The 26,211-nt window shown below is 33.3% G+C and overlaps 1 pseudogene; it reads right to left on the minus strand.

Moving 5' to 3' along the window:
- Nucleotides 1–13,001: 13,001 nt before the first annotated feature.
- Nucleotides 13,002–14,784, minus strand: LOC149539165 (peroxidase 56 pseudogene; annotated as a pseudogene).
- Between the last annotated feature and the right edge of the window lie 11,427 nt (nucleotides 14,785–26,211).

The raw sequence follows: 26,211 nt of genomic DNA on the forward strand, positions 1-26,211 counted from the left end.
ACAATCTTTTATTTAATAGAATAGCCTTTTAATAAATATTAAATCTTTTTTTATATATATAGGATATAAGGTCACTAATAATTGTATTTTCTATTAAAAAACTCAAATTATTTTATTTTATTAATAATTACCAAGAGTGGCAGGTAGCAACATTGCATTGACCTCTTTAGGGCGGCCACCTTTTGGGCGGGCAGAGGGTACTTTTTAATTTTGAATGAGATTGTTAAAATAATGATACCCCTTTCTCATATTTATTACTATCTTTGCAATATCCAAGAAAGGATAATGAGGGATTATGTTAGTAACAAAAGGACGGGCTTGTTAGCCCAGGCAAGGCACTAATATTTTCGGTGGTGTCAATCTTTTTTTTTTCAACCATAGACAATGAATTTTTAAAGTTAAAAAGTTATTGATTTTTTAATTAATTTTTATCAAAATTTCTTTATTTTTTATTGGCTGATGGCATTTATGTCAAGGGTAAAAATAATTTTTTTGACATCAAAAAATGGGAAAAGAAAATTGTAGAAACTTCTTTCCACTATTTTAATATGCATTTATTAAAAGGCAGTAAAAGGATAAATATCAGTACTGTACTCTTTGTTTGGAGTTAAAATACTGTCATTTTCTCGTCATCGAGTGATTTCTTTGTCAAATCACATTCTGTGAGAAACTAAAACCAGTTTGGCCAAAAAAGAATGTGATAAATCCACATCTACACCTTTTTACAATGGAGATTTATATCAATGATTTCCCATTTTATGTTTTTTAATATTTGATCTTTTTATTTTTATTATAATATGGATCAAAGTTCTTGGGCACAATGGTTGTAGAGTTTTACTTTTAGTAATTAAATACATATGTACATATCTGTTAAAAGGAAAATTAAGATATTGTATTTCTTTTTTAATTTGACAGAATATAGATTAAAAAATATATTTAATTAAGTGTAATCTATTATTCTCTTTGTTTTGAATGTTTGCATCATTTATTTTGATTTAAGATATTAATTATAACTTAGAATTTTATTAAATTATATATATATAGAACTTCTTGAAAATTTATCAATACTAATATATAATATCAAAATATCTATATTTAACTAAAAAATTCAAAAATATATTATAAATAATTTCATGGTAATAGATGAACTCTAAATTTGAAATGATTCAAACTTATTTTCATGCTTTTGGATAAGATTATATGCTATTCTCTCTCAAAGAGGGCTAAGAATAGGTAGGTCTAATAGATGGATGCATTATCAATTTATGAATGTTGACTTTATACTAGAAAAAAAGAGCTTTCAAAATGATATTCTTAAATCAAATTAATTTTGGATAGACAATTTCATTTGTCAAATGTTCATAGTTAAGAAGTTAAGGCAATAATTGTGAAGAGCTATGCAAACTAAACTAGTTGTCCAACTATAAAAACTAAACATACTTTCCAACACTAACTATGCAAAAAGTTTCTTCTCTTTTCAACCCTACTAGCACTCCTCAAGGCAGGGACTCCAGCTCCAATAGAGCTCTTGTTTAATAATAATGATTAGATGTGGATTTATGGAGCAAATTGGAATAATTTACTTTTGTGGTGGCATGCTAAATGGAATAATTAAATTTTTTTTATTATGTTTTTTCAAAGTGTCAAAGAGACTTGTGATCTTGGCACCATTCTCATAAAATTTTATTTATTAAGGAATTGTTTAATTGAAAAAAGTGGATTGTGAAGTACTCTAATTTTTGTTGTTATTGAGGTGGGGTTATGTCAGATTCCTCAAAGGAGATGGTTGTGGAATTAGGGGAAAGCACACAAATGAAGGGCAATCATGTGTGTATTGAGCTAAGTGATATTAAGGATTGCATCAAAAATAGTGAAACAACTTGGACTTATCTGTGTGAAGGGGGTCTAGTTCCCTTCATGAAATGTATCAAGGGCTATGATGAGAATGTGTCAATACACTTCATTAACTCTTGGAATGACTCAATACAATTCATTAACTTTGGAATGACCTGTGAGTCACTATTAATGGGATTTTATTTGAAATTAATGAAGAATTGATTGGTAGAGTCAGTTTGAGAAAATTCTTTTGCCTTGATGAAGAGTCAGATCGCATGTATGGTGGTTTTGAGAGAGAAGCTTTTCCACCTCTGTGGGGTGAGGTATGTTATGTTGACATGTGTTATATTATGCTAGAAGGTCAATTTTAATTATTTATTCTAGAGAAGATAATATTTCAAAAATCAAGAAGAAATGGAAGGAGGGAAAGTCTTATAGTGTGTTTCACCAAGCCTTCATGTTCTTCCTCTATAGTTTTCATAGGGCTCTTTGTCCCCCCTTAATCCATTAATGTCTAGGTCCTCCCTCCCAACCTGTCACCTTCTATTTCTACTCCTCAAATCTCTACGGAGATTGGCTTGGTTGTTGACACCAAATGACCCAATCCCTCTCCCTCCTACATTCTTCAACATATCAATATGGAGAAAGATTCCAATATTATTCATTTTGATCTTAAGGTTGAAGTGGGTAGGAGAAGATCCCTCGGATCTAGGAAGAATTTGGAGGAGGAAAATCCTAAGGAGAAGCAAGAGGGTACCATTAGTTCATACTCTAAGAGAAGTGCGAAGAATAAGAAGCCTACTAATAGGCAGATAAGGAAGGTGGATTATGGAGTATTTAGATGATGAGAAGGATGAGACTATGAATTAAGGAACTCAAACAGGGGGTGAATGTTGTCCTATGTATAGCCACTTGAGTCCTATGACCTCCCATGTTTCTAACACTCTCTAAGGTGAGACCCACTCTCAGAAGGCTACCAATACTATAGGTGATGGTGGGGACCCTGATACTATCACTTACCATGCCCATAAACAAGAAAATGGAAAGAATAATGAAAAAGGAGAGGGGATTAACCCTAACATTTCTACGAGACTTGGTGTTCAAGGGTAATCTAAGAATCGGGTTGTGCTAGAGGAGACCATCAAGAAACTCATAAAAATATGGGATAACCTAGATCTAAGGTTTAATGAGGTGGCCAAACACACTATCAAAGTGATGCACTCAACTGCCACCACTATTTATCTACTTCATGCTTTAAAATGTGGATTTGTTTCCTTTGCTAGTGTGGACACTACAACCTTGTACTAGTTCCTAACAAATTATTAGCTTCATGTACTACTAGAAAGGCTTGACAAATAGAAGAAAGAGAGCTAGCTCTATGTGCTTTTGTTTCTTTTTTGATGTTTTTCAATTTCCTATGCTCTACCCAGATGAGCTTCTATTATTATCTTGGTTGGACTCAACTAGTTTATGTTTATGGACTCTATTTCATTTATGTAAATTTTTTAATTTTAGTATGTTAGCCAGCCTATAGGCTATAGTAGTTGTAGGAATTGGGACATGTTAATGTGGAATTTTTTTATATATTAATAAAGGGGGTAGGATGATAATGTGTTGCAAGAGACTTTCTATTATTTTTCAACTTGTTGTTTTGGGTTAGGCCCCATTTTTGGCTACTACTTAATATCAAAAATAATTACAAAGAATCTATAGTCATTGAATATTTGTTTAATATTGTCTTTATTTTTCTTACGTATAGATATGGACACTATATTTACATAAAAATATATTTAATGTATATGAAAAACAATATAATGCAATTAGCCAAATTTAGAAGTATAGTAAATTACAACTTAAAATAAATATAAGTATTTTCCTTAAAAAATCATAAATTGTTCAAAATATTTATGTGTAGCAAAAGATGAATTAGTGAACCATATATTTATCTCTTGTCCAGTTTCTTGGAACATGTGGATGAAGATCTTTAAAAAATGAAACATGTGCTGGAAAATGCCAAAGAACATTAGGGTTCTCTCACAAACATGGAAAGTGTTTAAAGGTAATGTTGAGAAAACTTTTTGGATGTTGGTTTTCCCTCACATTTTGTAGAACCTATGGAAGCAAAGGAACAATAGGGTGTTTAGGGGCTTGTCTAAACCCTATACTATTATTGTAGAACATATAAAGAAGATTATCATTGGGAATCACAGTAGTATATTTAAGGAAAATGTGGATTTTGAAGCTGGTGGTAAGTCTAGCAAACTGAAGGATTTAAAAGAAGATCACAAACGCAAAAGGGAAAATGCAAGATGGGATTGCCCTCCTCTAGGTTGGATTAAACTAAATATTTATGAAGTTGTAAAGGGAAATTTAGGTCTGACTGGATGTGAGTCTATTGCAAGGGATGATTAGGGAAATATGATAAAAGCCTCGATGGTTCCTCTTGGCATACAAACCAATCACCTAGCAGAAGCTATGGACCTTTTGCAAGACTTAAAAGTTTTGCAAGTAGTCTCCACATGAAGCGAATTTGATAGAAGCTAGAATTTGCAGAACATATTAAGTAGTATGTCTAAATCTTTGGTACCTTTGTGGTATATTGGAAATGTTATTAAGGAATCAAAAAGTATAGTAGTAATTTTTTATAAAGTGTATACATCTCATTTATACATAGAAGAAAATAGTATAGTAGTCAACTTTGATTAAATCTATATGTCTCATTTATATAGGAGTCATCACATCTTAGAATCATGTGGATGAGATGAATAATGTCGTTAAGGATCTTATTAATCACAATTAAAAAATGTGGTCTTTTCACTTATTTCCTTACAAAATGAAAGTGCTTTGGAAAATGAAACTTAATTATTTTGGCAAGTACATGAGTTGTAATAGTGTGGTAATGAAAGCTTCACATATTCTATGGGTTATATTTGTCTTGTTTCTTCTCAGTGAAGTTAATCAATTTGATAGAAGTTCCATGAGTTCATCTCTGCAACTAGAAAATATGGGAGGGATATTGAGAAGAAGGGAACTTTGTAATTATGATAAATTGAAAAAGGAGAAGCAAGTTTGGAAAAAAATTAGAGGAAGGGGGACTAGTTCCCTACATGGAAAAAATGAAAATGGTAAAGCTAAAGGTTACAAAAATGTTTAGGAAAGGTTGATATAATGGAGAGGTTAACCTAGGTGGGTGAAAATTTATGCTTAATGTCATGGTAATGGCAAAAATAATGGGTCTCGATGCCCAAAGGTAAGATCTTCTTCAATGACCTTAAGCATTTAGAGACGGTTGTTTAGAAATTTCTAAATGATACAGATGATAAATTGGTTAAAGAAAAAGGTGGATTTATACAGTGTCATCCATTAAATTGCTACAAAGGTTATTTTTTACTATAATAATGGAGTATGTTTTTCTTGATGGGAGATATGATATGATACACACATACCATTTTGTGTTACTTAATCATTTTAGGTACAAGAAAGGGGTTTGTTTTCCTTTCCACCTACATTTCTCTCTATCTCACAACATTAAAGCCTAAAGTTCTAAACCATGTAAACCTATTTTATATGAGGGCCTAATGAGAATGATTAATAGCTATTAAGAAATTAGTCCGTGGCCCTGTTTTGAGAAAAAATCTAAAAAAGGTGGTAAGTCTGAAGTTTTGGGAGATATTTTGGGAAAAGATAAAAGGATTTTAGGAGAATTAGATATGGGTACCCCTAGTTCTTCTCAAAGGAATAATTCCCAAGTTAATTTAATCTTTCTATCATTAAATAATTATTTAATCAAACCTATGTTAATGGGCCGATTTATTTAGTATATCTCAGACCCATTTTTATTTAATTGTTTCTATAGGTTTGGACATCGGCTATCTTTGTAAACCATCGGGAAGTTTCTCCAAGGGGTATTTAAGCATGGAATGTAGGTAGTAGTAGGTATGTGATTGGATTATTTCTTTGTACTATGAATTCATGTTAGAGTTCTAGATTTTTTTCCATTTTGGAAGTGAAAGATCTTCCCTACTTGACTTTTCGATTTCGGTGGGATTTAACCCTCACCCTATTCCATCTATATTGTTTCGCTTATATTTGAAAAATCAAAGTGCTACTATTATTCGCAACTATATTATAGACCTAATTCCAAATTGATGTTTTGTGCATATTCAATCTTTATGGTGGATCTTACTTATTGGATCAAAGGCTATTAACATCCTTGCATGTTCTTCCCACCATCATCCACCATAAACCATCTAGTTGTAGTCCATACGACTACCTCGTACACTGTACGACCATCCTCCCAACCGTACTGTCATCCAACCTACACCATACAACCATCCCATTGCACATGTATGACCTCTCAAACTGAACCATACAACCACCTCTGGTCCCACCGTATGACCACCTCTTCTTCCCACCATATGGCCACCTCTTCTCTCACCGTATGACTACCTCTACACCCACCGTATGGCCCTCTTTTGCAACTGTACAACCCTTTGTTGAAACTATATGATCCATTTGCTATTATCATATGGACATTGGTTGATACCGTACGCCAACAGAGTTTCTAACAAAAGTAGACTATTATAGTGGTATCAAAGCCAATGATTCTTCCAGCCTGTGGAAATGAATGTAAGTATATACCCAAAGGAGAAGGTGAAATAACCTTGTTGATAGAATGGAAAATCATCAAGATCCTATGACAAAACTCATCAATCTTTTAAGAGAGCTCAGCAAAAACCAAATGCATATCAACAAAACCCAAAGGCTTATGTAGGAAACACTACAAAAATTGGTCGATGGAAAGACAACATGAGAATAAAATGGGCATAGCAATGACTCTATTTCAAGAAGGAAAAACTTTCAACCCTCTCGCTCTTGACCCTCAATACCCATCTTCCTTCCAAGGATGAAAGCACCACAGAAAGAAAGGGAGCCCACTTTTAAGGAATACAGGAAAAAATTTTAGAAGATTGGAGGAACACAAATATGGAAGGTGATATCTCTTATAGAGACTATTTTGATCTAAGAATGAGATATTCAAGTGGGGGAAATCATGGTTATTTTAATGATGATCTCAGAGGAAAGATCAGAAAAGTAAACTTATCACTATTTGATGGATCTAAGGAAGAAAGTAACCAACATGAGAGAATAAATGCCCTGATACAAAAAGTGGGTTCCATTGCCACCCTCACTACAATGGCTGAAAGTAGTGTCTTTAGGGTTCAAGGCACACTTCATGGGAAATGAGTCACAGTCATGATTAATAGTGGCACCACACTTAATTTCATCAATTCATATTTGGTCACTAGTAAGGTTGCATGTAGTAGAGCATGGAGGATTTTAGGTTAAGGTTTCTAGAGGAACCTTATTACCCTACACTCATGTGATCCCACGGCTAAAAATTTCCATGGGAAACTATACCTTGACAGATAATTTCTTTTTCATAGATTTGGTTGATACATATATCATATTGGGCATCTAGTGGATGGAGACCCTTGATCAGTACACCCAAAGTTTTAAGAGGATGGACTTTTCATTCGAGATAGATGGTAAAAGAAATGTCAAATAAAGGATCGAGGGAAGTCACAATCAAGAAGATGGAGGCCATTTTTAAACATGATAAGATCCCAGCCGCTACAAGTAAAGACATAACAATCAACACCTTACCCCATTCCTTGGACAAATGGTGGGCCCATCTATTGGTCAAGTATTCCAAGAACCATTTTGCATGCATGTCATTTGATGGATGGCTATATACATGATGAAAGATACAAAGTTATTGATGAATCATTTACTACGATGATAAGATCTACTTGGTATCTGACTCGAAACTGAAGAAGTTGATTACAGAAGGTTTCCAAGCATTGGATTTGCATTTGCTTGAGGACAAATGAATTTTGAAAGGACTGTAATGTTTCCATCATTAAATAATTATTTAATCAAACCTTTGTTAATGGGTTGATTGATTTAGTATATCTCAAACCCATTTTTATTTAATTGTTTCTATACGTTTGGTCATCGGTTAGCTTTGTAAATCATCGAGAAGTTTCTTCCAAGGGTATTTAAGCATGACATTTATTTAATCAAACCTTTGTTAATGGGTTGATTGATTTAGTATATCTCAAACCCATTTTTATTTAATTGTTTCTATAGGTTTGGTCATCAGTTAGCTTTGTAAATCGTCAGGAAGTTTCTTCCAAGGGTATTTAAGCACGACATGTAGGTAGTAGTAGGTATGTGATTTGGATTATTTCTTTTTACTATGAATTCTTATTGGAGTTTTGGATTGTTTGTCATTTTGGAAGTGAAAGATCTTCCCTGCTTAACTTTCCGATTTTAGTGGGATTTAACCCTCACCCTATTCTTTCTGTATTGTTTGGCTTAGATATGGAAAATTAGAGTGCTACTATTATTTTCAACTACATTATAGACTTGATTTTGAATTTATTTTTTGTGCATATTCAATCTTTATGGTGTATCTTACTTATTGAATCAAAGGCTATTAACATCCTTGCATGTTGTTCCCACCATCCTCCCCTATAAACCATCTAGTTACAGTCTATATGGCTACCTCCTACACTGTATGGCCATCCTCCCAAATATATGGTCATCCAACCTGCACCATGCATCCCTCCCATTACACATGTACGACCTCTCATACTGAACCATATGACCACCTCTTCGCTCCCCGTACGCCCACCTCTGCTTCCCACCATATGACTACTCTTCTCCCACTATACGACCACCTCTTCTCCCAATATACGACCCTCTTCTCCCACTGTATGATCCTCTACTGCAATCGTATGACCCTATACTATAACCATACGACCCATTTTTTGCTACTGTACAAACATATGTTGCTACCATACACCAACAAAGTCTCTGACAGAAGAAGAACATTATAGTTAACTATGCTAAATCTAGACATGAAGAAAATAAAAGAAGAAATAAGTAGAAAGAAGGAAAAGAAGGGTCTAAGGGCCATCGAAAAGTAGTGCTAGATATAGATAATTTGGAAGAAATTGAAAAATTATGATTCTTTTAAAAGATAGTTTAGGGTTGGTAATAACCCTTTTCATCCATGTGCTTGGTTCATAAGGAGTTTAGTACTTTTGATGAAAACAAAGAAAAAGACACCTAGACCACTTAATGGAAAGTGGAAGGTGAAGGTCTCATAGAAGCCATTAGTCCAGTTGACTATGATGAATATGTTGAGCACGACATAATAATGCTTTTGCATAATGTTGATATAACGAGGTTGAGAGCTAGGAATAGAGTTAGAAACCTAACAAAAAAATGGATAAGGTCTTCTGGGAGGAAAAAGAAAAAAGAAAGGAAAGGATTTCTATGTTGAAAGTGGTTGATGAGGAGGAGTTCAATGTCAAATTAATAGAAGATATTAATGATATGGTGGTTAATCCTCCTCATCATATTTTACAAATGGTAAAAGTGGTCTCCCTGTATACTCTCAGACTTGACAAATGGGCCTTCCATTCCCTTAAAATGTTGAGCCTTAAATGAAGAGCCCTGGAAGGTAAAATTGATGAGATACAAAGGAAAGAGGAGAGGTTGTGAAGGAGAAGGAGGTTGAGATGAGGGGTAATGTAGAGCTGATCAAGGAGCTTTAGAGAAAAATTATTAGAATAGAAAATGTGACCAGAGATGCTCTTTCTAGATTTTAGTGTCTTCTTGATGTCATCATTGATTGTATGAACAAAGTATTGGGAAATATGGATTTTAAAAAAAGAGGTAAATCTCATGCTTGACCTAGAGGAAGATGAGAAGGAAATGGATGAGCTAGAACTAGTCAATGTACCTACTACACTCACTAATGGGATAAATTTATCAACAATAGCATAAATTTCAAGTCAACTCGACCATCCCAACTACACTTACCGCTTCATCTCTACACATTGATCCAAACAAAGTTACCATAGAAATTCTATGAAAGAGGGTCTTCAACATAGCATACATCCAAGACCTAGAGCTCATAATCTCAAACATTAAGTATGATCTTACAATTCCAAATCCAAGATTCTACCAACAATGGGTGGTGGGAAGCAGAGCAGTTTTATCTTACCCTATTCTGAAAGTAGAGGATATGAATGGCTTTCTTGAATGGACCTCAACCTGGACTAGGAATCTTGATTTCATGTTTTATTTTCTTCATGTCTGGATTCCGCCATCCCCAAACTGGATTGGCATCTTTATAGTAGATGATCGTATTGGAGAATGGAAATGGGAATAGGATTAGGCTCTAAATAATGAATTTGAAGAAACTTCCTTCAATAGTCTATCAAGAGAACTAAAATTGTTGTGTTGTCTTAGGATGTATAATGGGTCACTTCTAAATTTAGATTACCTCTTATCAAGTTTAACATCTCCAATTTCATAAACATGACTTTGTATAAATTGGTATAGATTCAAAAATGTCAAATGATACATTAATCTACCTTTAATTATGTTTAAGATCTTTTTGGAGATTACGAATTAAAAAATCCTCCCACACATGTAAATAGATGAGTGAAGCACAAAAATTTAGTTGTGCTATTCTATACCAAATTCTAATGACAGATATTATGGCCTATTCACATGGCATTAAGGTATGAAATTAAGCCACATTTAATAAGAATTCAATCAAAGTAGTAAGAATAATAATTATAAGCATTAATGATTGTGAATAATCCTTCCTTTGGTCTTTTTAACCATCACGATATGGTTATCAACTCTCCTATTTAAAGAATCCCACCTTGCATTTGCAGCTCAATGTTTATGGCTGTTCTTTTTCGATTTAGGCTAGTTTGTAGATGTTTCCATGGATATGCCTATTTGCAAGAGGTCTGGGAAAAGGGAGATGTCAATTTTAGGGGTATTAGTGATCTTAGGATCTATAAGATGGTTAGTCATAACAATGATATCGTAATTAGGGCTATCAAAATTGGGGTTGGGGAAAATTTCTCATAGTTAATGGATAGACAATAACAAACACACACATTGTAGCCATGTTCATTGCTACTATTTTGCAAGTAGATAGGGATAAAGATTCCATCAGGGATTTCTGTAGAGTTGTCTTTAAGAAACCCATTATCATGAGCTCGATGTTGTATTGGAAAACGTAGATGACAACCTGTGTATCCCAAAATAGAGTGAGTAAGGGATTAATAATCGCCCTGTCCAAGTTTTTATATCCTGGAGATAAAAAATTCAAATAAAATTTGCAGAAAGAGAGGAAGAAATCACGTGTAATTGGATGTTTCTAATAGGTGCCACCAACAAATGCATGTGTGTCGATTGGAAAGGCATGGAGTGGTATCCTCAAGAGGAAGGATTTATTAACTAAGCCGAACTTGGGTTAGGGCATATTCTGGTCTGTTCACTATCATTACTACTTTGATCTTTCAAGACGCGTGTCCTTTTCTTTCTTTAGGTTGGCTCTTCTCCTTTGGGGTTTTGGTCTATTTTTTTGGTTTCCCATGCATTGTTATTTTCTTTTAGCCTTCATCTCTCTCTCATTTTTGTTCTTTGGGTGTGGCCTTGTCCGTAGGGTTGGCCAAATTTTTTTCAAGCCTTGGCTTCTTTCTTTGTTTCCTTTTCTGGTTTTTTTAATTTTTGGGCCTTAGCAAGTAATCTTTGGGTTTTCTAGGGTTTGTCCTTAGATCTATTTTGACTAGTATAAAAAATGTAAATAAACAAAATATCAATTATATAGGCATATTGAGATAATTATATGGCTTTATGGGAAACCTGTTTCTCATTTATTTGAGGATTGACATTTCTATCTTGTGATTTAAGCGTGCCCTAAATTATAGGTTTAAGATCATATTAGAAACAAATATACTGTGGATTATTTTAAAAAGGTCAAAATACTTTCTAAATTTTATTTTATATGCATTAGAATGCATTCAAATTATATATATTTGCTTCTTTGTTGGCTCCTAGTTTCATTGGTTAAGTTTGTTAAGTTTGTTGGTTCTTTTGGTATAATTAAATCCTACAGAAACTTAGGATTGCCCTCATTCTTTGGGAATGGTAGATATTTTGTTTGTTAAACACAATCTACAAATTTAAAACAAAAAATTGGAAGAATGATTGAGTAATGGCGATTTGAAACTTGAATGTTCAAGAAATCAAAAATTGTGGATATGGTATGATTTATGGATGGGTAATTGATTTATGTTTCCTAACTTCCCTTCACAATACAAAAGCTGGTTGAATTATGTTGTAGCCCTCTATCTAACTCACAAAATTTGGAATTCTTTATCATTCACTAATGATGGCATATAGGTATCGTTAGTATTGCATACGTTCTTGTGGGAACAATCCCAAATAGATATCTAGGTTTGAATGTAATCTTTATTTATATTCCCATTGGGTTCTAGATGATAGCTAAAGATTTAACTATCTCTTAACATTAAGTAGGCTCATCCCTATGTGCATCTTATAGCAGACTTAATCACATTCACTAAAAGGCCTAGTCTAAATGAATTTTAGGAATCTCAAGTTTATACAACAAGTTTATAATTAGTATTCATTTAGGGTTGAACAAGTGTGTTACTGATTTAAAGGAACCGCTTTTTTGGATAAATGGAAACAAGATTAATATACTATATATAGAAAAATCTAAAGAACAAAACTAAAAAAGATGATGACCATGTTTTTTATTGTACAGAGTAATTATGTTTAATCATCTTATTCCAATCACAAAAAGGACTCATAGATTAATTTTAACTCAACTACTCTAAATTGGCATCAATAAATAAAGGACCATAACTTCTAGAAAAAATCAAATCATCTCCTCACATACTAAGCTGAAACATAATTGATTATATTAAGAATATTAAGAGGGAAGAAGGAAAGATAGACTAGAGGTAACCACTATGAATTATAAAAAGTAAGGTTTTAACAAAATAGGTTCTGTTAAAATGAGTTGCTGATATTTATATGTTTCTGCTACTAATGAGAAATATTATTGTGCAAAGTCAATTGAACCAGTTATATGGACACTAACTATAATTTGATATAACTTCTAACATCGACTTTGACCAAGAAACTTGTGCAGATTAATCCAAGGTTAGCATATAAAGAAGATGTTGAATAAGGAAAGGAGACACAAAAGAATACTGTCAAATTATGAGGGAAGGCCCTCATCAAAATATCAATGTACATTAGTTGACGAAAGCACAGCGACTTCTGATTTGTCCCGCCGTTCCGGTGAGTACTTCAATTTCAGACGTGTTGAATGGAGTTTTTGAAATTTTCGAAAAATAAGTCTCTACCGTTCAACTGCTCGTCGACGAACTCTTTGGAGATGGAATTTGTAAGAAGAGCGGCGTCAGACTGAAAGAGACCTCTGTTTTGTTTGAGATTGGTGAAGTAATGGCTATCGAATGTCACTGAGCTGTCGGGATCCATCTCTACTGTCGTCGTATTATCAGCAAGGCTCCTGCATTTATTCTTCAACAGTTGAGCGTAGGTTGTATCGAGGGAAGGGTCCATGTCTCCTTTGCCCGTAAAATTGTAGAGTCTGTTGCTGAATAGATTGCAGTGACCGATTCCAATCGTATGTGCGCCTATGCACAATATTCGAAAATTGCAATGGAAATGTGTGAGTTTATAATTTAATCAAAAATTGTAATTTTATGATTAATATTTTCAGATTTTTACAATTTATTTGAATTGTATGATTTATTTTTAAATTTGATTGTGTATGTCTATTCTATTCTTACATTCTCTTATCTTGATGATAGGTCATGGAGTGTGATTGGAAACAATTAAGTCAGAAAATAAATCATGCATTTTATGATTAACTAGAGGTGAGGATTCAGTAATTGAGGGTCATCCTTAAAACATCACATTCAAGATATTGGATAAAGAGCCAACTAAATCTTAAATATATATAAAATTGTTTCGAAAATAAAATAAGTGTTCCCCTTAAGTTTAGAAATTGTAAGTTAACTTTGACTATTTTTTACATGGAAAAAAAATTGAGACCAATTGTATGTATTAGGATCTTGCAGCTGGTGAGGCATTACATGATTTCTTTTTAAAGCAAGAGATACTTTTTATTCAATTATAGATAGTTATCTTTAGTCAAAAAAAGAAATTTGAAGTCAACTGTAATACAATGTTATCAAATATATAAGACATTAAATCAGTAAAATATATATATATAATTAATTTCTGTTAGCACAATTATTATAAGGTGTTCAAGATACTAGCCTTTCTTGACTAATTCTTTTTATTAAAATTAAATTTAGAATTAATTGTATAAATTTGAGAACATTCGATTAAGCAATTGTTTTTGAAAAATAAACACTTGGATCATATTTCTTCTTGTTCTCGTCATGAATGAGAAACTATAATCAATTCCTGAAATATTACGAAGATTATGGGAGAATCTATGATTTACTATATACCTGACAGAACAACTAGGTCTGAAATGTTTAATCCTAGCAAAGGATGCCTGGAGCTGTGACAAGTTGAAAAATGGAGAGGGAATATTGTTCAAAGCTTCTTTCATAATTGATACCATTCCATCCCTTCGTCCAGTCCTCACCTCTCACAATGGTCCTCCGATCTGATAAATTATTTGAAATATCTAGTATTCTCTGTTAGAGCATCAGATTATTCTGATATCTTTTGTATGACTTATTCATTCTGTCCAAATCATATGGAATATAATTGAACATAACATCCCTCTATGTATTTGAGCACTTGAATTACAATAATCATAATGAACCAAAAATATACTCACATTATAAAATATATATATTTCGTTCTCCTCCTCTTGAATTTCAGCGTCAAGTGAGCAACAATGAAAGGATGAAAGGATATAGCTACCAGCAAACCTGCAAACATGGTGTATGCAATTTTAAATGGAACTCGTTGACATTGAATGTAATCTCTGTTCATAATATTTGTTAAGTTGTCAGTATCAAGTGTTTCCATGAGCAAGCAAAGGAAAAGAAAAGAAACGTTGCTTTAACAAACATAACTACCTATAGTTATTTATCAGAGTCAACCATACCATAGAACTTAGCTTTAGCTTGTGCCATCAGTTTTTATTTCATTTCGATTATTATATTTAATTTATATAATTACCATGTACCAACTTTAAGGCATGCACTTCGCCGGTAAGTAAATATATAAATTGAAGTTTTATGGTTACGCACTAAAATGGTACCTCCTTCATTATTTTTTTTGGTTAAATTATGTTCTTTTCATAATTTTTCTTATTTTCCATAATTAAATACGAAAACTCTACTTTAAATTGGCTTAAAGGAAAAAAAAATTGTTCATAGAATTTTATTGTCCAAGTTTTTTTTAATAGTACATAAAATTATAAGTGAAATCATTCCAACCTAATTTCATAAGAGAGGTGTCCATCATCAATCCTATGAACTTCAAAACAACAAATATATCTTCAACAAGAGCATGCATTTGTTCATTTATTTTCTTCCACATGAACTAGCTTTCGGCATTACATGTGCAATTAGCAATACCACACCCCAGTTCGCAACTAGCGTATCTTTGACAATGTTTTATTATTTCTCTCCATAAGAAGATAAGTTCTTTGTGCCTTCTCAATAATAAAAAGGTTGATGGTGATATGTGAGTGACAAGGATTCATACACTAGGTTAGGCGACATCACCCTTGACTTTGTTGAAATATTTAATGCTGCAAGTTGGTTGCCCCTGGAGCCAAACACCACCTATCACCTTGATGGCCTGAAAGAACGGTCAAAAATATTAATGCATGGTAGGTGAGCTCAAATTCAAAATGAGAGGGAAAACATTTTTGGCAAGAGAAAAAAAGGAATGAATTTGATTAATTCGAGTATGCAGAGGTTTTGGATTAGTTGTAGAGAAAAGAAGTGCAAGAGCACAAAGCAAAGAAGGAAGTTGATCAGCAGATCAAGTCAGAGTTCAGAAGATAGAAGGAAGTTCTAGTTTTGTGTTTGGAGTTGCAAGTGTTGGATCCTTTTGGTTATTCTGTAAGTTTAATTGATTCGACCTATGAAGTAGTGATTGCTCCAAGCTTTCTTGTATGCAGCCATTAGAGCTGTAAGTTTAAAGTTTGAAGTTTGAAGTTTTACTAGTTTGAAGATTTTAGATTTTTCTAGTTGAAGCTGAATGCTCCCAAATTTGTAATAGTTTTGTTGAATAGAATATAAGCAAGCAAGAAAGTAGACATACTTGGCAATCTATTTCTTTTCTTCTATTTATCATTGCATAGTATTTTGCATTTGAGAAGTTCATAGTTGAAATCTTCCTCCTTCAGCTCTCTGCATTTTAATGGTAGTCTGGTATACTGCTCACTCAGTCTAGTCTTTGACTAAGTTTTATCTCTGCAATTTGTGTCAAGCTCACTCGGCATACCTTGTTGCCGAGCTTCACCTTGCAAAGGTGACCGAGCTCACTCAGCATACACTATTGATGAGTTGCCCCTTTGTGCCAAGTTACTTGACTTTCTCTTATGCCAAGCTTACTTGACACCCACTTCCTATCACTTGGCATCCATTGGTGCCGAGAAAAATTGTCACTTGGCACCTTCTTGTGCCGAGCAAAATTTTAAGTGTTGTGATTTATTCCTCACATGGTATCAGAGCTTTGAGGCCTCACATCCACAGTGAGTTAGGGCATTTTTTTTTCTAGGATATCTGACATGGTAGGAGATGTAGGAAAGATATGCAGTAGCCACCGTCCTTTAATAGATAGAATTATGATACATGGGCAAAGAAGATGAAAACTATAATGGTAGCTAATGATTTGTGGGAGTTTGTGATAAATAGATTCAATGATGTTATAGTCCTAGCACTGTATGTTTCCCTCAAAAACCCACAAAAGACTCAGTTGAAAGAGTCAAGGAGAAAGGATGCCAAGGCATTAAGTCTAATTGAGGCAGCAATGACAAAGATAGTTTTTTCCCAAGATTGTAGCAAAAAATTATGCAAAGGAAGCATGGGATATCCTTGAGACAAAATTCAAGGGGATTGATAAGGTCAAAGTAGTGAAGCTACAGATGATCAGAAGAGAGTTTGAGAACCTTTAGATGAGGGACAATGAACCTATTGTAGAGTTCAACTCACAAATCTCCACTTTGATAAACTAGCTCAAATCAAATGGAGAAGATTATGAAGAGCAGAGGATTGTGGAGAAGATACTAAGGATTTTGCCTCAGAAATATGAAAATCTTGTTATGACCATTGATGAGGCAAAGGACCTCACCACATTGATCATGGATGATTTTATGGGAACTCTTCAAACCCATAAGCACCAAATAAATAGATCAGCAACAATCTCCCAATAGCAATCTTTCAAGGCTCAAGAAAATTCAAGAGGCAAGGGGGGAGAAAGAAATGGCTCTAGTAGAGGCTCAAGAAGTAGAAGTCATGGAAGGAATGGTCAAAGGAATGCTGGTGCAGAAAGCTCAGGACGAGCAAGCAACCAAGAGGGAGCAAGCATCTCTCAAAATAGCTCTAGAGGAGGTAAGAAGAATTACAACTCCAACAAGGGAAATGTTGAATGCTACTACTGTCATAAGTATGGGCATTATGCAAGTGAATGTTGGAAGAAGTAGGGTGATCAGTCAAAGCAGAATGCTAATGTGGCTAATGTAAACATGAGAAATGTAAACAATCCCATAACCTTCATCATGTGTAACATTGGTGAAGAAGACAGCCTTGAGGTATGGTACCTAGATAGTGGTTGTAGCAACCACATGAGTGGTAACGAAAGTTTATTTTCTTTCATTGATAAGACTTTTAAGTCTAAAATTAAGATGGGAAATAATGGAATCATTCCCATAGTGGGCAAAGGATCTATCATGGTCCGCACCAAGGAAGGTGAGAAGAAGGAGATACATAATGTGTATTTTGCCCCCGATATGAAGCACAATTTGATGAGTGTTGGACAACTCATTCAAAATGGATACAAGATGCTGATGGAAAATGCCAAGTGTGTCATTCATGAGAAGGATGGGAGTAATAGATTACTTGCAGCAATCCAAATGACAAAGAACAAAATGTTCCCATTGAAGATAGAGACATGTTTCTCTTCTCAAGTCAGTCTTCCACCTCCCAAGCATGCATGTACAACAATACATCAGCAATCAACTCTTAGGAGCATGATTGAAGACCCCTCAAAGCTTTGGCATCTCAAGTATGGACATCTTGGCTTTGTTGGTTTAAATTTGTTAACCAAGAAAAGAATGGTAGATGGTTTGCCAAGCATAGTAGATTCTTATGACAAGTGTGAGACTTATATTTTGTTTAAGCAACATAGACTTCCCTTTAATTCTAAAAATTCTAGAAGGGCCAAAGCACTATTAGAATTAGTGCATTCTGATTTGGTAAGCCCCATGCAAACTACTTCAATTGGGGGAGTACTTATTTTATGATATTCATAGATGATTTCAGTCATAGAACATGGGTGTATTTTTTGAAGAACAAATCTAAAGCATTTGATAAATTTGTTGAATTTAAAGCCCTGGCTAAAAAGAAATGTGGGCACTTTGTAAAGGTCCTTAGATCAGATAGAGGAGGGGAGTATACCTCCAATATTTTTGTAAATTTTTGCAAAAAAAATGGCATAAGGAAAGAGCTTATAGCCAGTTATACTCCACAACAAAATGGAGTGCCTAAGAGAAAGAATAGGACCATTTTTGAAATGGCTAGAAGCATGATGAAAGAAAAAGGGCTCTCGACTGGATATTGGGGAGAAGCTATAGCAACAGTAGTATATTTGATTAACATGTGTCCTACAAAATTAATTTGTGACAAGATACCTCTTTAGGCTTGGTCAAGGAATAGATGGACAGATGAACACTTGAGAGTGTTCAGATGTGTATCATATACACATGTGCCTAAACAACAAAGGCAAAAGCTAGATGACAAAAGTGTGAAGTGCATCTTCATAGGGTATAGCTCAGAATCAAAGGCCTATAAACTTGGCTCATCATTGGTTTTGCTAAAGCCATTGCTCATCAAATATGATTCAATCCTGTTGTACCATGCTTGTGGAGTTTTCTTGAGCCCATATAGAGCTCTCTTCAATCTATACACTTTGTGTTCTTCACCTGCAACTTCATAACTAGGTGGTTGCTCCACACAAACTTCTTCTTTCAATACACCATTCAAGAAGGCAGACTTCACATCCATTTGATAGACCTTCCATTTGTGTTGGACTATAATTGCTATGACAATATGCACGGTTTCCATTCTTGCAACTGGGGCATATGTCTCATCATAATCCCTACCATACTACTTCTTGTATGCCTTGACCACTAAACATGCCTTATGCCTATCTATTTTTCCTTCAGCATTGCACTTGGTCTTGTAAACCCATTTCACACCAATTACTTGCTTCTTGGGAGGCAAAGTAGTTAGCTCCCTTGTCTCGTTCCTTTCAATAGTATCTATTTCCTCATCCATGGAATTATACCATTTCTCTTTATTCATAGCTTCCTCAAAATAAATTGGATAACTATGAGAAAATAATGCAAAATTTACATTCTCATCATAATCTTCCTCATACCTTTCATCTTGGTATATCTCCCTTAGACTTTTAGTCTTTCTTGGCAATAGGGAGGCAAGAGTGGGATCTTAATTCTTAGTATTGCTACTACTCCTATTTTGCATACTAACTTGGGGTTTTCTTGATGTGCTTGGAGCTATTGCTCATCTTGTTAAGGGTTGCTTCCCTTTTTTCCTTTGTCTACAATCCATGTTAGCTAATCCATCTTCTTGCTGATCACCAATGTCATCTTCTTCCTCTTCAATAGTAGGCACTTTGCTTGAAGTGCATGAGGATTCATGTGAGCTAGAAAATTGATTTCTCAAGATTAAATGAGACCAGAGTTCTGAACCTCAATAAGGGTGAACCAAGTGAGAAACGAGAAACCCATATCTAAGGGAATAGTAAAATACTAACCCAACCTAAACTAGGAGAAAATCACAGTAAGTGGTCATCACTCTTTGGTTTCAAACCTTTCTAGGTAAATCCTTTTCTCCTAATATAGACAATATTTCAAAACCAACCAAAGGGGTTTTTTCTACTTTGATTCTTGATTGTCTCATTGGCCACTCGGTCTTGGCTATGAGTAAAAATACAAAAATGTGTCACCCTTTTACAAAGGAAAAGGCTAACAACATAAAAAGTGTTAAACTTTAATGACATAAAAGTGATATTTTTATTTTGAATTTTAAGACAGTGTAAAGTGATGAAATGTGTATGAATGGATGGAGTTTATGCCTACTATTTCTTTAAAAAAATTAAAAATTGAAAATAGTATTTTTTAAAATTTTCAATGAAAATTTTTTTAATTTCTCAAAAATACTGCAAATAGTTCCCAATGCAAAAAAAAAAAAAAAAGTTTTCACATCTAATTGTAAAGCATGTTTTAGATGGCATATGTATCTAGCACTATCAAAAAGAAAGATTAAATTATGTTGTATATTTTGCCTATTATAGCTATTCAAAATTTGACTTTTTAGAAATTAATTATTTTTTCATTCCCATGATCTTTTCCATAGAGAATCTATGTCAATAAATGAATAACTTATATATTTTTAAAGAGGACTCTCTCCTCTAGCACAATTGATAATCTTTTAAATAATTGGTATCACCTAATATTTTTTATGTTTTTCCAAATGCATAATTTCTTGAACATTGAAATACCTACTTGGACTATATTGTAATTATTATATATGACATTTATTCAAAAAAATATAAATAAAATATGTGCATAATTTTGACTCTGAGTTGTACCAAGTGGATTTTTTTTTTTTTTTTTGAAACCCTAATTATGATGTTGAAATAGGTTTGTAAAGTAAAAGGTTTTGCAAAGTTGCAATTTTTGGTAGAAAAAGTGCCACATTGGATGACACATAGGACATTCTAGCCAAACTCGATTCAACAATACTCAGTTTAGCTAGATTATCACTGAGCCTACATGGTAGCGTGCTCGCTTAACTGCCTAAAATGGCTTCAAAACTTTTTTTTTTTAAAGTCAATGTATTTTTTTGAAAATAATAATAATAAATTTTAAGTTTTTTAATTTAATTATATTATTTTCAATAGATCTTTTTTATTATTTTTAAGTGACTATTTATTTTTAATAGTTTTTAAGGTACTTTTTAATTTTTTATGTATTTGATAAGTGTTTTTAATTTATTTAATAAAATTTAATCATTAACATTTATTAAATATTTTTTTAATATTTATTTTCAAAATTTAATTTATTTCAATTACTTGATTTTGTAAATTTTCTTACTAGATTTTAATTCGATTGCAGACTGATGCATAGTTTTGTTGCAGGCATGAACACTAATGCCAATGGACTAATTTGCTTCCAAAACCTGTAGAAGGTAGTGAAGTAATAACAAAGATAAAACAATATTATTGAACTCAAAATTTCCTTTGATCCTTTGATGTGCTTGTATTAATAGATTTTGATGCTTTATTTACTTCAAGAAAATTGGTATATTTATCAAGTAGAAAGGGTGTGGGGATGAATGTTCATGTCTCCATTTAGATACATGACCATTCATCCACACACCTATTCGGAGATAACTAATCTTCACGATTTGTTACAGACTATAACCAAAGTAATCAATGTATAACCAATCATTAAGATCTGTGGCCTAATATAAAAGATAGATCAATAATCATCTAAATATCAAAGGAATCAAAAGCAGTTTTGATCATGCCTTAATGATCTCAAAAAATATATATGTCATCAGTTTCAAATTATGAATGATCATATACAACATGTATGTATGCATATATGTATAACAGTATGTGCATCATATTGTTGTACATATATACATATGTATATGCTAATGAAAGTGATGTCAGACTGAAGCTACATGCATTAACACTCCCTCTTAGCTAGGGAAGACAAAGTACATATATATATAAGTTTTCCTTATTTAAAAATTAATAGAGCCTCTAGATATATTTAAGAAAATCAAGTCTCATGATAGTCTTTCCAGTTATGGTGTGTACATAGATATCAAGTCACATGATATCCACCATAAAAGATCATAATATATCCATAGATATTATGTCACATAATATCCACCATGAGTTTGAACATATTAATCTTCAACAGATATCAAGTGACATGATATCCATCAACATGCTCTTTTAAATGTCATGATTTCTCCATGAATATCAAGTCACATGATATTCATCATATAGTAATCTAATAATCATAAAGTTATCGCCTTATATTATTAGAATCAACATTTCATTATAAAAGATTTTCACCTTTTAAATAATGAACATAGGGTAGGCACATGAGTCAACACATTTGACAAAAGAGTTTACACTTTAAACATCTTTATTTACAGATTTAAAAAGTTGAGACTCAATCTCATAATATTACATTTCAACCAAGCCAAGTTTCTTTCTAAAATGATCAACCTTCACTTTAGGAAGAGCCTTGGTGAGAATCTTAGTTGTTTGATCACCTATATTAATATATTCTAACTAAATAGCTCTTCTTTCCACCATGTCTCTTATGTAGTGGTAAGGAATTTCTATATGATTGGATCTATCATGAAATACCAGATTCACAGATAACTTGATACAACTTTGGTTATCACAGTGAATATTGGTAGGTTTCATAGGCTGACAAAACAAGTTAGAAAGCAACTTTCAGAGCCACATTACTTCTCTAGCTCCCATTGTTGTTGCAATATACTCTGTCTCGATAGAACTCTGAGAAACTGAAGCTCACTTTCTATAGATCCAAGAAATCATAGCTGATCCTAAGCTGAAACAACATCCTGATGTGCTTTTCTGGTCTTTTATAATTCTAGCTCAATCAAAATCAGTATGTCCATGTAACTCCAAGCTGGTATTCTCATATTTAAGTTCATACCCAATAGTACCTTTGAGATACCTTAATATATGCTTCAAAGAAACAAGATGAATCTCATGAGGTTCACACATGAACTAACTTAATGCATTCACAACATAGTAGATATCAGGTTGAGTATTTAAAAGATACATCAGGGACCCAATTATATGTCTGTATAAAGTGGGATCAACTAGTCAGGATTCAACACTTGCTTCATTTAGCTTGTGTAGGTTGGTTTCCATAGGTGTAGACATAGGTTGACAGTCCCACCTTCCAAATCTTTTCAAAATATTAACAATATACTTCTTTTGATGTAGAAAGATATTCCCATACTTCTGATATACTCCCAAACCAAGAAACTAGTGAAGAATTCCTAAGTCCTTCATTTCAAATTCAAAAGCCAAATCTTTCTTACACTAATTAATGAGATGGTCTTCCCCTATAATCAGAAGGTCATCAGCATAAATAATTATAATTAGCATATCACTTTTAGTTACATTAAAGTAGAGATTTGGATCAGCCACATTCTTGGTGAATCCAAGGCTTAAAAGGTATTTTCCAATCCTTTCATACCAAGCTTGGGGAGGCCTGTTTGAGTCCATATAGAGCCCTCTTCAATTTACATACATAAGAGGCAGCATCACGAGTAACAAATCCTTCTAGTTGTTCCAAGTATACTTCTTCCTCAATTTTTCCATTTAGAAAAATAGTTTTTAAATCCATTTGATGGATTTTCCAACCTTTGGGTGCTGCAATGGCTATTATAGCTCTAACTAAGGTGTACCTAGAAACAGGTGCAAAATTTTCTTCAAAGTTGATTCCTTCCTTTTGAGAAAAAACGCTAGCCACAAAACGAGCTTATTGTTTTTCAATGCTTCCATCTATAGCATACTTAACTTTGAAGAGCCATTTTGAAGACAAAAAAAATTTTCCCTTGGGTCTAGAAACTATATCCCAAACATCATTTTTTATTATCGACTGATACTCTTCCATCATTGCATCTCTCCAAGCTTGGTGTTTAAGTGCTTCTAAAGTACTTGAAGATTCAAGGTTGGACAATTACACATGAAAGAATTGTATGTCAATTTTCTAGGTCTCTTACTTTCCCAAAAAGTCCTTGAAGGTGTTGTGAATCCATCTCCTTTCTGTATAATTTTCCTTGCCCAAAGTGGCCTTTTAGAATGATCAAGACTCTCTTCTTGAATCTCAGGAAGTATCTAGGTTTTATTTGAAGTCTCTTTGGGGTACTCCCTCTGAATCTTAGGAGCAAGAATCTCTTCTTGGGATGTGTCAATTGTAGCTAGTTCATTAGAATTTTTGACTCTTCTGAAGGCAATGTCTTCTTCAAAAATGACATCTCTTCTTAGTTTTATTTATTTCTGTCCAGGTATGTAGACTCTATATCCTTTTACTATTTCACTACAACAAATAAGAATTCCTTTTCTTCCATAAGATTCTAACTCTTTCCTTTTTCTCATTAGGTAAATGAACATACATAGGACATCCAAATATCCTTGAGTGACTAATGGTGAGTTTCTTTCCTGAAAATGCTTCTTCAAGGGTATTTTTGTCCAAATATGAGTGAGGACATATATTCTAAATATAGACTATTGTATTAGATGCTTCAGCCCAAAATGACATGCTCAAACTTTGATAAAAAATCATAGCCCTAGTAGCTTCTACAATAGTTCTATTTTTCCTTTTAGCAACTCCATTTTGTTGAGGATTTTAGGGGACTATGAACTCCCTCTTAATCCTAGAAAATTTGCAAAACTCTTTAAATATTTCAAAAGTGTACTCTTTCCCATTATCTATTCTTAGAACTTTAATTTTCTTTACTGAGGAGGTTTTAGTGATTATTTTGAATTGTTTAAATTTAGAAAGAATATCTTCAGATTCTTTACACTTAAGGAAGTATATGCATGTCTTCCTTAAAATATCGTCAACAAATATCGCATAGTACAGGAACTCTCCTATAGATGGTAAAGTCATGGGTCCACATAGATCATTGCAACACATCTTAAGTTTTGCTCAAACTATGAGGGAATGAATTTTTACTGTTTTTCCCTAAGGCACAACCTTTGTAGGATTCATTGTGAATATGGTTTAATTTGGGCATTCTGGTTACTAAATTCTTCATGGATGTTAGGGCAAGAAAGTTGATATGACCTAATCTTCTATGTCATATTTTATTTGAATCTAAAGTCTCATGCAAAAGTGAAAAGTTTTTCTTAGTGCATAGCTCATTTAATAGTCCTTGTTGTACTCCTATTGGTAGAGCCTTCTTTATGGTTGAATTCTTAGGCCAAGCTAGTACCTTACCTTCCATGATTGCAATTCTATAACCGTCATCTTCAAGTGCAGATATTTATATTAAATTCCTTGTAATACCTAGTACATAAAGAACTCCAGAAAGCTGAATAGAATTTCTTGATTTCAATTTGATGGTGTAGGTCCCAATTCCTTTTATGAAATGTGCAAAATCATCACCAATTGTAACTTCTTCATCTATTTCTATTTGCATGCTTTCTAGGTTATCCTAATATCTAGTGAAATGTCTTGAAGATCCGTTGTCAACTATCCAAGTGTTAGATTTGGTTGAATTTGATTGGACAATGTTGAATAGAAGGTATATTTCTCATATTCATGTCCTTCATTTGATTTATTAGATTTGGTAATTGATGCTTGAGGTTTAGATCGATTGGGACAATTTATCACATAATGTCCATATAGATCACATCTGAAACATTAAATTTTGGACAAGTCTTTCTTCTGTTTGACGCTCCTTTTCTATGAAATTTTCCTCATGAGTTTGGGCATTTTTTCTGGGTATTTGACATGGTAGCAACCACCATCCTTTAATGGATAGAATTATGATACATGGGCAAAGAAAATGAGAACCATTATGATTGGTAATGATTTTTTGAAGTTTTTGATGCCTGGGTTCAATGATGTTACCGACCCAACACAGTATGTTGCTTTCACAAACCCATAAAAGACTCAGTTTAAAGAGTCAACACGGGATGCAAAAGCATTAATTATGATTGAGGCAAAAATGAAATAAACTATTTTTCCCAAGATTGCAGTAGCAAATTATTCAAAGAAAGCATGGGATATCCTTGAGACAAACTTCAAGGGGATTGATAAGGTTAGAGTAGTGAAGCTACACATGATTAGAAGGGAGTTTGAGAACCTTCTAATGAAAGATAATGAACTAATTGTAGAATTCATCTCAAGAATCTCTACTTTGATAAACTAGTTAAAATTAAATGGAGAAGAGTATGAAGAGAAAGGATAGTGGAGAAGATATTGAGGAGTTTACCTCAAAAATATGACAATCTTGTGATGACCATTGAGGAAGCAAAGGACCTCACCACATTGACCATGGATGAGTTGATGGGAACTCTTCAAACCTATGAACATCTGATTGATAGGTCAACTATATCATCCCAAGAGCAAGCTTTCAGGGCTCAAGAAAATTAAAGAGGTAGAGGGAGAGGAAGAAATGG

This window comes from Cupressus sempervirens, chromosome 9 (assembly GCF_028749045.1).
Source record: "Cupressus sempervirens isolate cs-2001-9-10 chromosome 9, ASM2874904v1, whole genome shotgun sequence".
In the NCBI taxonomy this organism is placed as follows: Eukaryota; Viridiplantae; Streptophyta; class Pinopsida; order Cupressales; family Cupressaceae; genus Cupressus; species Cupressus sempervirens.